Source organism: Phyllobates terribilis, unplaced genomic scaffold (genome assembly GCF_046119375.1).
Source record: "Phyllobates terribilis strain yellow unplaced genomic scaffold, ASM4611937v1 Scaffold_2__4_contigs__length_985480577, whole genome shotgun sequence".
Lineage (NCBI taxonomy): Eukaryota > Metazoa > Chordata > Amphibia > Anura > Dendrobatidae > Phyllobates > Phyllobates terribilis.
This window is the reverse complement of record NW_027362762.1, coordinates 664857111-664870030: the sequence shown is the minus strand read 5'-3', so window position 1 is coordinate 664870030 and position 12920 is coordinate 664857111.

The window sequence follows — 12920 nt, the reverse complement described above, 5'->3', positions numbered from 1 at the left end:
GCGGGCCTCCAAAGAAATGCTACCTCACACCATTACTGACCCACTACCAAACCGGTCATACTGAAGGATGTTGCAGGCAACAGATCGCTCTCCACGGCGTCTCCAGACTCTGTTACGTCTATCACATGTGCTCAGTGTGAACCTGCTTTCATCTGTGAAGAGCACAGGGCGGCAGTGGCAACTTTGCTAATCCTGGTGTTCTGTGGCAAATGCCAAGCGTCCTGCACGGTATTGGGCTGTGAGCACAACCCCCATCTGTGGACGTTGGGCCCTCACACCACCCTCATGGAGTCGGTTTCTAACCATTTGTGCAGACACATGCACATTTGTTGCCTGCTAGAGGTCATTTTTCAGGGCTCTAGCAGTGCTCCTCCTGTTCCGCCTTGCACAAAGGCGGAGGTAGCGGTCCTGCTGCTGAGTTGTTGCCCACCTACGACCCCCTCCACGTCTCCTCGTGTACTGGCCTGTCTCCTGGTAGTGCCTCCAGCCTCTGGAAACTACACTGACAGACACAGCAAACCTTCTTGCGCAGCTCGCATTGATGTGCCATCCTGGATGAGCTGCACTACCTGAGCAACTTCTGTTGGTTGCAGAGTCCATATCATGCTACCACGAGTGTGAAACCACAACCAACATTCAAGAGTGACCAAAACATCAGCCAGAAAGCATTGGTACTGAGATGTGGTCTGTGGTCCCCACCTGCAGAACCACTCCTTTATTGAGGGTGTCTTGATAATTGCCAATAATTTCCATCTATTGTCTATTCCATTTGCACAACAGCATGTGAAATTGATTGTCAATCAGTGTTGCTTCCTAAGTGGACAGTTTGATTTCACAGAAGTTTGACTTACTTGGAGTTATATTCTGTTGTTTAAGTGTTCCCTTTATTTTTTTGAGCAGTGTATAAAGATGAGGCATCTATCTATAACAAACCAATGTAATATCAGTATAACAAGATCAGAAAATACCTAAATATATATAAAAATAGTTAGATAGTATATGGCTGTGTGCCCACGATGCGTTTTTTTAAGCATTTCTGCAGCAGCAAAAACGCTGCAGAAACGCTTAAAAAACTCATGGTAGAAGGCCTGCCATGTTCCCCAATGATAATCCGCATGTGCTGTGCACATGCTGCGGAAATTTCCGCTGCGGATTATCATTGCGGAAAAAAACGCAGCACTACCAATTATTTTGCGGAAGTGCTGCATTTTCGCCGCCATTGACTTGCATTAGAACGCATGCATTCCGCTTCACTAGATAAGGACATGCGGAATGCATGCGTTCAATGTGCGGATGGTACCCAGGTCTAGAGGAGGGGAGACTCTCATCCGGACCCGGGTACCATAGAAAACTGTAAAAAAAAAAAAAAAGAATAAAATAAAAAAAAAAATATTATACTTACCTTCTGGCGGCCCCCGGTGCGCTCCTCCTCTCATGCCGGCAGATCGCGATGGACTGAAGGACCTGCGCTGACGTCATAGTCATGTGAAGGGTCACGCGACGCTGACGTCGGCAGGTCCTTCAGTGTACCGCGATCTGCCGGCAGTCAGCACCGAGCGAAGCAAGACACCGGGGGCCATTGGAAAGTAAGTATAGATTTATTTTTTTATTTTTAAACATTCTTTCGGTCACACTATATAAATCCATGCCGGTTGCATGGATTTATATAGTGTGACCGAGTTGTCAAGCACTTTCCAAGTGATGCTAAAATCGCTTGGAAAGCGCTTGTCAACCCGCATGCGGAAATGCAAGTGTAGAACGCTTCAAATCTGCATGTCCCTGGCAGGAAAAACGCATGTACAATCCGCATGTACAATCCGCATGCGTTTTTTTCTGCCAGGGAGATGCAGAAACACTCAGGAAAAATCCAGAGCATTTCTGCATCGTGGGCACATAGCCTGTGAGCTAACATATAGAGGCAGAATGCCCCTAAATGGTGCACTAATGTCAAACATAGCTGCTCAGGAATGGATAAGCTTATACTAAGAGCATGGTCTCACAGAGTAGAAATGTGCCAACAGGAAGAGAGTAAATAGTCAGCCAACTGTGGCATGATATTACCTTGCGACATGGGACAGGCACGCGTGATGCTCAGGGTAGGGATCAGCCTGCCTCATCAGGTATGATTTTGGCCCACTCTTCCATTTGCACAAGGAAAGATTAGAAGCAATGGGATGAAACTGAATGGGAGGAGACACAGATTAGATATTAGAAAAAACATTTTGACAGTTAGGGTGATCAATGAGTGGAACAGGCTGCCACGAGAGGTGGTGAGTTCCCCTTCAATGGATGTCTTCAAACAGAGGCTGGACAGACATCTGTCTGAGATGGTTCAGTGAATCCTGCTTTGAGCAGGGGGTTGGACCAGATGACCCAGGAGGTCCCTTTCAACTCTACCATTCTATGATTCCACACAAACACTCTTCAAATTGTGAATGTTCCACGTTCCTTCTATGAACACTGAGCTTCCTTCCTTCCATAAATTTTATATTGAAATCAGATCAGGTGATTGGCCGGGCCATTCTAGCAGCTTTATTTTCTTTCTCTGAGGCCAATTGAGAGTTTCCTTGGCTGTGTGTTTGGAATTATTGTCTTGCTGAAATGTCCACCCTCGTTTCATCTTCTTCATCCTGGTAGATGGCAGCAGATTTTTTTTCAAGAAAGTCTTGGTACCTTTGTCCATTCACTCTTTCTTCAATTATGTGAAGTTTTCCAGTGCCGTATGCTGAAAAACAGCCCCATAACATGATGTTCCCACCACCTTCCAAAGGTGGACCTTTGCTCTTTTCACTCCTCTATCTGAAATCTTGCGGGGAACACCTGGTCAATAATTTGTTCTGACACTGATGCACCCTGAGCGTGTAGGACACACAGACATACAATTCAAAGATTGAGTCAACTTCTCCCCCTTTTTATCTGGTTACAGCCCCAGGTGAGTTTGAATTAGCAACACATGCTTGAAGCAAAGTTGTTTACCCACAATTTTGGAAAGGTGCCAACAATTTTGTCCAGACCATTTTTGGGGTTTTGTGTGAAATTATGTCCAATGTGCCTTTTTTTCTCTGTTTTTTTGTGTTCCAATACACACAACGGAAATAAAAGTGTATAACAAAATATGTGATGGCAACAGTTTTCTAGGAGAAATGCTTCATTTTCTGTAACAATTTCAAGGGTGTCAACATTTTTGGCCATGACTGTATACTCACACACAATTATTTGTATTTCTGATGATTAGTTTTAACTTTAGCAACCTCAGTGCTGTCCACAAGGTTAATAAACTTCAAACCTGAATATTTAAGAAAAAAGTGAAAGTGAAGTTTTGTCTTTCTTAGAAGAATATCTATGTGTACATAATTATTGGACAACTATAAGTGTGTAGAATTATTCTGCAACTAAATAAAAAACATAACAGGGGCACATTTATAAGATTTTCTTAGCACAGGAACATATTTTAACACATCCAATTGTGGATCTTCTTTTTATTCCAAGATCTATTAATGAAAATGTACTTTGTTTGCTGGAAAACTCTTTAAGTGTTTCAATGTGTGGGGACACATGACTAATGAAGCAATAATGAAAAGAGCATATGAATGTCATGTAGATGGAGAAATGGGGAAACAGTTTGCAAAATGTATAAATTGTTTGAACCATATGACAAAATAAAACACTCTGTCCCAGTTACATGAATGATGAGTAATGCCCTGATTCTTCCTGGAAGAAGAGGACGTTGCTTCATGGAAGATAGTAACATCTAGTTCAACCCATAGCCTAACATGTTGATCCAGAGGAAGGCAAAAAAAAAACATGTGGCAAACACTAAGCTCCACATTGGGGAAAAAAATTCCTTCCCGACTCCATACGACAATCAGACTAGCTCCCAGGATCAACGCCCTATCAAGGAATCTAGTATATATAGCCTGTAATATTATACTTTTCAAGAAAGGCATCCATGCCCTTCTTAAATTTTAGTAGTGAATCACTTATTACAACATCAATAAAGAATCCGCGTCTCTGATTCTGATTAAACCTTCTTTCCTCCAGACGTAGAAGATGTCCCCTTGTCCCCGTCTCAGGCCTCAGAGTAAAAAGATCAGTAGAAAGGTCTTTGTACTGTCCCCTCATATACTTGTACATAGTAATAAGATCACCCCTAAGCCTTCGTTTTTCCAAACTAAATAACCCCAAGTGTAATAACCTGTCTTGGTATTGCAGACCCCCCAGTCCTCTAATAACCTTGGTCCCCAGTCCTCTAATAACCTTGGTCGCTCTTCTCTGCACCCGCTCTAGTTCAGCTATGTCTTTCTTATACACCAGAGACCAGAACTGTACACAGTATTCTAAGTATGGTCGCACTAGTGACTTGTATAGAGGTAAAATGATGTTCTCCTCATGAGCATCTATGCCTCTTTTAATGCATCCCATTATTTTATTTGCCTTTGCAGCAGCTGCCTGACACTGGCCACCAAACGTGAGCTTGTTTTCCACCAATACACCCAGGTCTTTTTCAGTTACAGTTTTGCCCATTGTTTTACAATCAAGCATATAATTATACATTTTATTTCCTCTGCCCAAGTGCATTACCTTACATTTATCCCCATTGAAGCTCATTTACCATTTATTAGCCCAAGCTTCTAGTTTACATAGATCCTCCTGTAATATAAAATTGTCCTCCTCTGTATTGATTCCCCTGCCGAGTTTAGTGTCATCTGCAAATATTGAAATACTACTCTGTATGCCCCCTACAAGGTCATTAATAAATATGCTAAAAAGAAGGGGGCCCAATACTGACCCCTGTGGTACCCCACTGTTAACTGAGACCCAGTTTGAGTGTTTACCATTAATAACCACCCTTTGTTTCCTATCACTAAGCCAGTTCTTAACCCACATACATATATTTTCCTCTATCCCCATGATTATCATTTTATATATCAACCTTTTGTGTGGAACTGTATCAAAAGCTTTTGAAAAGTCCATATACACAACATCCACTGCATTTCTTTGGTCCAGTCCGGAACTTGCCTCCTCATAAAAGCTGATCAGATTAGTTTGACAAGAACTGGCCCTCATAAACCCATGTTGATATTGGGTCATGAGGTTATTCTTCTTCAGATACTCTAGTATAGCATCTCTTAGGAAACCCTCCAGGATTTTACCCACAGTAGAGGTTAAGCTTACTGGCCTATAATTTCCAAGTTCGTTTTTTGTCCCCTTTTTGAATATTGGCACCACATTTGCTATACGCCAGTCCTGTGGTACAGACCCTGTTATTATGGAATCCTTAAAAGATTAAAAATAATGGTCTATCTATGAAGTTACTTAATTCCTGCTGTACTCACGGGTGTATCCCATCCGGGCCCGGGGATTTGTCAACTTTATTGATTTTTAGACGCCGCCGTACTTCCTGCTGGGTAAAGCAAGTGACATTTAATGGAGAATTTTTGTTATCACTGATCATGTTTTCTGTCAAGCCATTTTCTTGTGTAAATACTGTTGGAAAACATCCTCATCCACCATTTCACCCAGACTATTTTTAAGGAGGCAAACACGTGCAGTTTTGGCTATTAATTACTGGACATCAATGAGGCGAGGGTAACATTATACTATCGTAGTTGGTTAACCATATGTTAGTGTGGGGTGAAAATGTTCAGGGGCAAGGTAGTGATTGTTAATTGTAATTTATGTTGCGATTCCCAGCCATTGATTCACTGGGTTGTGTTGTGGGTAACAGGGATATTTCAAAGAATATATGGTGAATAAGTGCCACTCATATCTTGCCTTCCCGATTTTCTTACCTTTGCATGGCTACATGTATGTTCTTTCTAATTAAGTTGAGCACATCCAGGCATGCATGATGGACAAGTGTACCGAAAATGTGATTTTGCAAGGAATGAGTGAGAATGTTATATATGAGAAGTTAGGAATACACTGTGTGCAGAATTATTAGGCAATTTGTATTTTGATGATTAATTATATTATTGAACAACTACAGTGCTGTTATTTAAAAGGTGAATAAACCTGAATATTTAAGAAAGTAAAAGTGAGGAATTGTCTTTCTTAGGAGAATATCTATGTGTGCAGAATTATTTTGCAACTAATGGCCATGTCTCTGCGCACTGAGCACCTTGTACTTCTGGACACCTCAGAGAGGTTGCAGTTCTGGAATATGACAGCACTGGAGGATAATGGGTTCCTGGTCACTTCACGTTTGATTCTTCTCAAATCTTTGTCAGTTAATGTGTGTACTTTTTTTTCAAAATGTCTTTGCAGCCCAGTTGACTATTTGCAACAAAGCTTTTGATGGTTGTGTGATCATGCCCCAATATCTTAGCAATTTCAAGAAGTGTTGCATCCCTCTGTAAGACTTTTAACAACTTTTTACTTTTCAGGGTCAGTTAAACCTCTTTGTTGGCCCATTTTGCCTAAGGAAAACATTATGAAAATCACAAGATTTGATAGGCCAATGATGAAAAAGGGAGGCAACATTTCCAAAACATCTCTCGTTCAGTTTCAGTATGAGCACTACACCTATTCTGAAGAGACTAGTTGAGCATCACTCTCAATCCAGCATCCAGGCTCTAAAAGAGGCAATATGTTGTCGTTAAAAATCATGGTGGTCATATAAAATACTAGATGTAGTAGTTTTTGATGTAGGGTTTATTCATTTTTGCATTAACTAATTGAGTATAACTGAAGATTTTGTCACGAAAGCTATATTATTAATCTTACTTTCATGTTATGGGTTAAAAAATGTTCTATGAAACTCAGTCTTGTCAAAATTTGGAAATTGTTCTTGTCTTAGCGATCAGCGCTGGTGCGCTCAGGGTGTAGGAAGTTCTGTCGTCCGCTGCCTGTCTCATATTACTTCCACTGCTGCCTGCATGAAGCACCCAGGTGGGATGTTGACTGCAAATTGAAGAACACTTACACCTCCTAAAAATAAATATACTTGATAATAGGATTGTAGCAGGCGTTAAATGGGGATTGTGAATAATCGTTCAGGCTGTCCCGGTCTAATGACTAGTTGTGCAGTCCTGGTGTAATGCCCCAAGGTTATATGTGTATGTCCCTTTAAGATGTAGAAGAGCCAGCAGCTACCTCATTATGTTTGCACAATGTTCATATTCCCTTTGCAGAGAATGCACAGAATGGTTTATATATGCATAGAGTGATGTACTTATTGTGTTCTGCTATCAGATTACTAAGAGTTAATGAGTTAGCCCTGCTTTCTATATATGGTAATAAGGTCACCTGGTTATACCAATTGACCAAGGTCCTGAGCTTAGCTCAGTGTGCTCAGGGAGAAGGAGAGAGGAGGAGACACTGTGTGGTGTCTGGTCTTGCCAGTGATAACCTGAGGAACAGGTATGGAAGCTCAGATCTCTGGTGTGTGAGAGACCATAGTGGCTGCAATCAACTGTGTGATAAGGACTGTACAGATAAGCAGAAGCTGAGACCCAGGAATCACTGCACTGTTTATGTATCTGCATTATCATACTGGAAAGTAACTGCTTGCAGCATTGAAATAGAATCTCTGCTGAATCATCTGTTTGAAGTTACCTGTATTTGTTTGCAAGAAGTAAAGCTTATCAATAGCCTATTGGCCTCTCTGTTTTCTGGACTATCGGGTGCACAACATAACATCACACCTGGAAAAAGAAGTTAATACAGTGCACCCTGGTGTCATGAACTACATTTTCTTTTACTTTTATTCCTGCCTTAGTGAAGTGGTAATACCCCCACATCACATCTGTGTGATCTATGGCAGAGTAGTGCATCACTGGCATTACACTGGTTCTTCATGACTACTTTGGAGATTGGGACTGCCATGATAACTATTCACTGGAAGTGCACAATACTTTATTACCTTCTTTTAATTCTTTATGTCAAAACTGACAGTTTAGGTGGGTGGCATGTTTACTAGTGTATTATTATCCTGTGTAACACAATAGTAGCAGGTTAGGGGGCTTTATAAGTGATTATAGGTTCCTTTTAAGTTTTTTCCAAACGTTTTAGTTTTTTTTCTTCTTTTTTTCGTCTCCTTATTTTTCATCAGCATAGCTTTATCGTGACTTTTTTGTGCTGCCCCCAACAAACCTTTCCCAATTACTCTAGACCAGAAAGCCACAGGGAGAGTAGGCAAAATGTGGTCTAATGAAGGCTTTATTTCTGGTAACCACACTGGGGCGTACATACAAATCATGGGACTCCATAACAGAAGTCCTAATTGTGACCCCTCCCACACAAAAAATAAAAAAAATTATATTTGGCCGGTTTACAGAAGAGCAGATTTTACAACTTTGCATCCCTTACAAAGTAAATTTCCTCCTGTTTAAGCCCCTTAGTGTTCTGATGCATTAAGTGTTCCTTTTCATGGCCCCTATAAAGTACAGTATGATGCCAATAAAAAGTGTCCCCCAAACACATTATGATATGTATAAATATGTTACCCCCACTGTGACCCTAACATAGATTGATGGTCCGACACAGTCCTGCATGTAGTATAACGGCCCTCCAAATCATATAACGACCCTTACACCCCTTCACACAGCATAATGGCCCCTACATAACCCTATACATAGTTTGATGGCCCCAACACAACCCTCCACATTGTATAATGGCCCGCACACAGTATAATGAATCCCACTAGCCTCCAAACTGTCTAATGGCCCCCCACTTAGCTCCCTCAAACAATATAATGGCCCCCATACAGCCTTCCAAACAGTATAATGGCCCCTACACAGCCTTCCAAACAGTATAATGGATCCCACATAGCCCTCCAAATAGTATAATGGATCCCACGTAGCCCTCCAAACAATATAATGACCCCCACATAGCCCCTCAAACAGTATAAGTGGCCCCACATAGCCCTCCAAACTGTATAATGGCCCTTACATAGTCATGCAAACTGTATAATGACCTCCACATAGCACTGCAAACAGTATAAAGGCCCCCCACATAGCTCTCCAAATAGTATAATGGCCCCCAGACAGCCCTCCAAACAGTTCAATGGCCCTCACATAGCCTTACAAACTGTATAATGGCATCCACATAGCACTGCAAACAGTATAGAGGTCCCCCGGATAGCTCTCCAAATAATATAATGGCCCCGACACAGCCCTCCAAACAGTCCAAAGGCCCACAAATAGCCCTTCAAACAGTATAATGGCCCTCATATAGCTCTTCAAACTGTGTAATGCCCCCCACATAGCGCTGCAAATACTATAATGGCCCCACATAGCCCTCCAAATGGTATAATGGACCCCACATAGTTTTGCAAACTGCATAATGGCTCCCACATAGCCCTCAAATTAGTATAGTGGCCCACACATAGCCCTGCAAACTGTATAATGGCCCACACATACCCCTGTAAACTGTATAATGGCTCCCACACAGATTTTCAAACAGTATAATGGCCCCCATTGATTAAAAAAAAATACCTCCCCTCATTTCCCCTGTTGCCACGCCCGTGCGCCCCCCTGACTCACGGGTCCAATAGCAGCCGTGTGGTGTGCCGCAGTTAGTGTTACGCCACTGTAGCCAAATAATTTACATTGGAATAGTTAGCCATAGGGATGCAATACTCTCTGGGAATAAACTATGCAAACAGTATTTTAAAAAAGAAGTGAACAGGGTCTCTAAAGTCACCTATCAAAGTTAGCAATCCTAGAAGTCAATATGGATCCTTTAACCCTTTCCCGACATTCTAATGGGTGTGGGTACATTGGGTAGGATCAGAAGCTAAGCCACTACCATAATTGGCTAATGCTGGCTGTATTACAGCACGTAACAGCAGTTATCACTGATGTTAACCTCTTAAATGTTGCTGTCAATCTCTGACAGCTGCATTTAATGTGTGAAGTCCCAGCCATCCATTATCCCCAATGTGATCACTGGGTGCCTATGGGTTGCTATGCCAGCTGGGTTCCTGCTGGGTCCTTGTCGCTGCCAGGTCGATTCTCCTATGAAATTCAACCAAAGGTTGGGCTTCTTAGGAGGTTGTGATTTTAGTTAGAGCAGTTGGAAGAAGGGGAGCGAAATACTAAAGCATAAAAATGAAAAAAATTGCTGTGTCAGGAAGGGATAAAGGGCCTTGCCACATGACTTAAGAAAAGTTAAATAGCCTATAAAGTCAAGGCATAATTTTGTACAATAGGAAAAGAAATGTAATTTGTAGTTAGGTCTCTCTGGGTTCTTACCCCTCATCAGTGAAAAGTAGGAGACTTTTTGCCTGGGTGAGAGGTGGTTTCATGGGTAAAGTTTCCCATTTTAGAGAATTCTAATGTTGTGTAGGTAGACTGATAGGCCAGGCAGTCTTCCTTTGGAAAATGGTATGCAACTAGCTTCTTCTAAGAATATATTGTGCACCTGTCTCAGCTCGGCTGGGCTTTGCCCCCTTCCCTTAAGGCTGCTGCCCTCCATCGTGACTCAATGACATAATCACTCTAGGCATTTTAAAGGTGGTGTCCAGTCTTAAACTACAAGTCTGCAGTCACTCTGTGTGACTGCAGACTGGTTAATCCTCACATCGCACACACTGTGTGGTTTGAGGATTCTCTGGCGACGGCACCAGGAACAGCAGACATTTGATTTCATGTATGCAATATGCATACTCCCGACCACATTCCGACTAGACTGTTTCCGGCTTCACTCAATACACTTCCATTGAGTGAGTCCGTGCCCATCTAATCGGAATGTGGTCGGGAGTATGCATATCGCATAGTTACGAATTAAACAGCATAAAAACACAAAATACAGTTATATGAAAAAGTTTGGGCACCCCTATTAATCTTAAGCTTAATGTTTTATAAAAATTGGTGTTTTTGCAACAGCTATTTCAGTTTGATATATGTAATAACTGTTGGACACAGTAATGTTTCTGCCTTGAAATGAGGTTTATTGTACTAACAGAAAATGTGCAATCTGCATTCAAACAAAATTTGACAGGTGCATAAGTATGGGCACCTCACCAGAAAAGTGACATTAATATTTAGTAGATCCTCCTTTTGCAAAAATAACAGCCTCTAGTCGCTTCCTGTAGCTTTTAATGATTTCCTGGATGAAGGTATCAAGAGAATGCCAAGAGTGTGCAAAGCAGTCATCAAAGCAAAAGGTGGCTACTTTGAAGAACCTAGAATATAAGGCTATGTGCCCACGATGCAGAAATGAAGCAGAAAATTTCTGCAGCATTTCTGCATCTCCCTGGCAGAAAAAACGCATGCAGATTGTGCATGCATTTTTCCTGCAGAATACATGCGGATCCACATGCGGATTCACATGCGTTTCCACATGCAGATTGACAAGCACTTTCCAGGCGATAGCATCACTTGGAAAGTGCTTGACAACTAGGTCACACTGTATAAATCCATGCAAACGGCATGGATTTATACAGTGTGAACCGTAAAAATTAAAACAAATAAAGCTATACTCACCCCCGAGGCCCCGGCGTGGCTGCAGCTCTGCTTCCTGGCTGGTTCCCGGCTGCCGGCATATCGCGAGACAGAGCGGTGAAGGGCCTGCGGTCACATGACTGTGACGTCACCGCAGGTCCTCAAGCGATGCCGGCATTCAGAGAGAAGCCGCCGGACAGATGAATATAAACTTTATTTGTTATTTTATTCTTTTTTTACAGGTAAAATGGTACCCAGGTCTGGATGAGAGTCTCCTCTCCTCCAGAACTGGGTACCATCCGCACATAGAGACGCATAGAAGCCGCTTGTAAAAATGTACAGTCGCGGTTTCTATGCGTCTCAATGCAAGTCAATGGCGGGAGTTCCGCTGCGCTTCCGCAAAATTAAATGACATGCTGCGGATTTTTGTACGCAGCATAAACGCTGTGGAAAAATCCGCAGCATGTGCATAGAACATGCGGAATCCCCTTGGGGACCATGGGGTGCGGATTACCTAGCGTTTCACAAGCGTTTATGCTGCGGAAATTCCGCAGCATAAACGCTTGAAAAACGCTACGTGGGCACTCAGCCTAAGACATATTTTCAGTTGTTTCACACTTTTTTGTTAAGTATATAATTCCACATGTGTTAATTCATAGTTTTGATGCCTTCAGTGTGAATGTACAATTTTCATAGTCATGAAAAGATAGAAAAATCTTTAAATGAGAAGGTGTGTCCAAACTTTTGGTCTGTACTGTATATATATAAAAATATGAAAAGTTCCTTAATTAAAGAACAATAAAAGGTATGTATATGTATCCCTACACAAATGTGTCATAGCAAACAGCCGGCCAGAATTATATTAGGGACATGTAAACATGTGAGGCTGAAGGATTACTCCATATCCCACAAAGACTGGTGGAGAGACGAAGGGGGAAGAAAAGAACCCCCTAGAGTATAGCTACCTGGTAAGTCGTAGTACCGTGTGTTGCACACTGCACCGCGACGCTCGTTTCGTTTCATATTTATATATACATATTACTTTTTAGTGTTTTTTGTGTATCCCTTTACTTTGTTATTGTGTAGGGTTCTTGTGTAATACTATTCAGTTTGGAGAGAATATAGACATCTTATTGTCACAATCTGGATGTAATCCTTATGTATTTTGTACCATTAGTGTTTTTATGCTGCTTTATTCATGTGTGTTCACTTTTTGTTCACAGTGCCACGGTTATGCATTGACCTCAAATAAAGGCTTTTTTATTTCACATGACCACCATTCCCGGCATCGGCACTGGAGGATCCTCACAGCAACAAGTCTGCAGTCTCATAGAGTGACCGCAGACTTGTAGTTTAAGACTGGACAACCCCTTTAAGGCCAGTTTGGGCACACCTCTGTGGCTGAATATTAATCCAGAACTGTGTTCAACAGACATGTGTTTGAACTCTGACTTTGTCCAGTCCTCTGTTCCTGTTATTTCTTCAGATTTCTGTGAACTCTACATCATAGCAGGTTAAATCATCCCTTGCCAT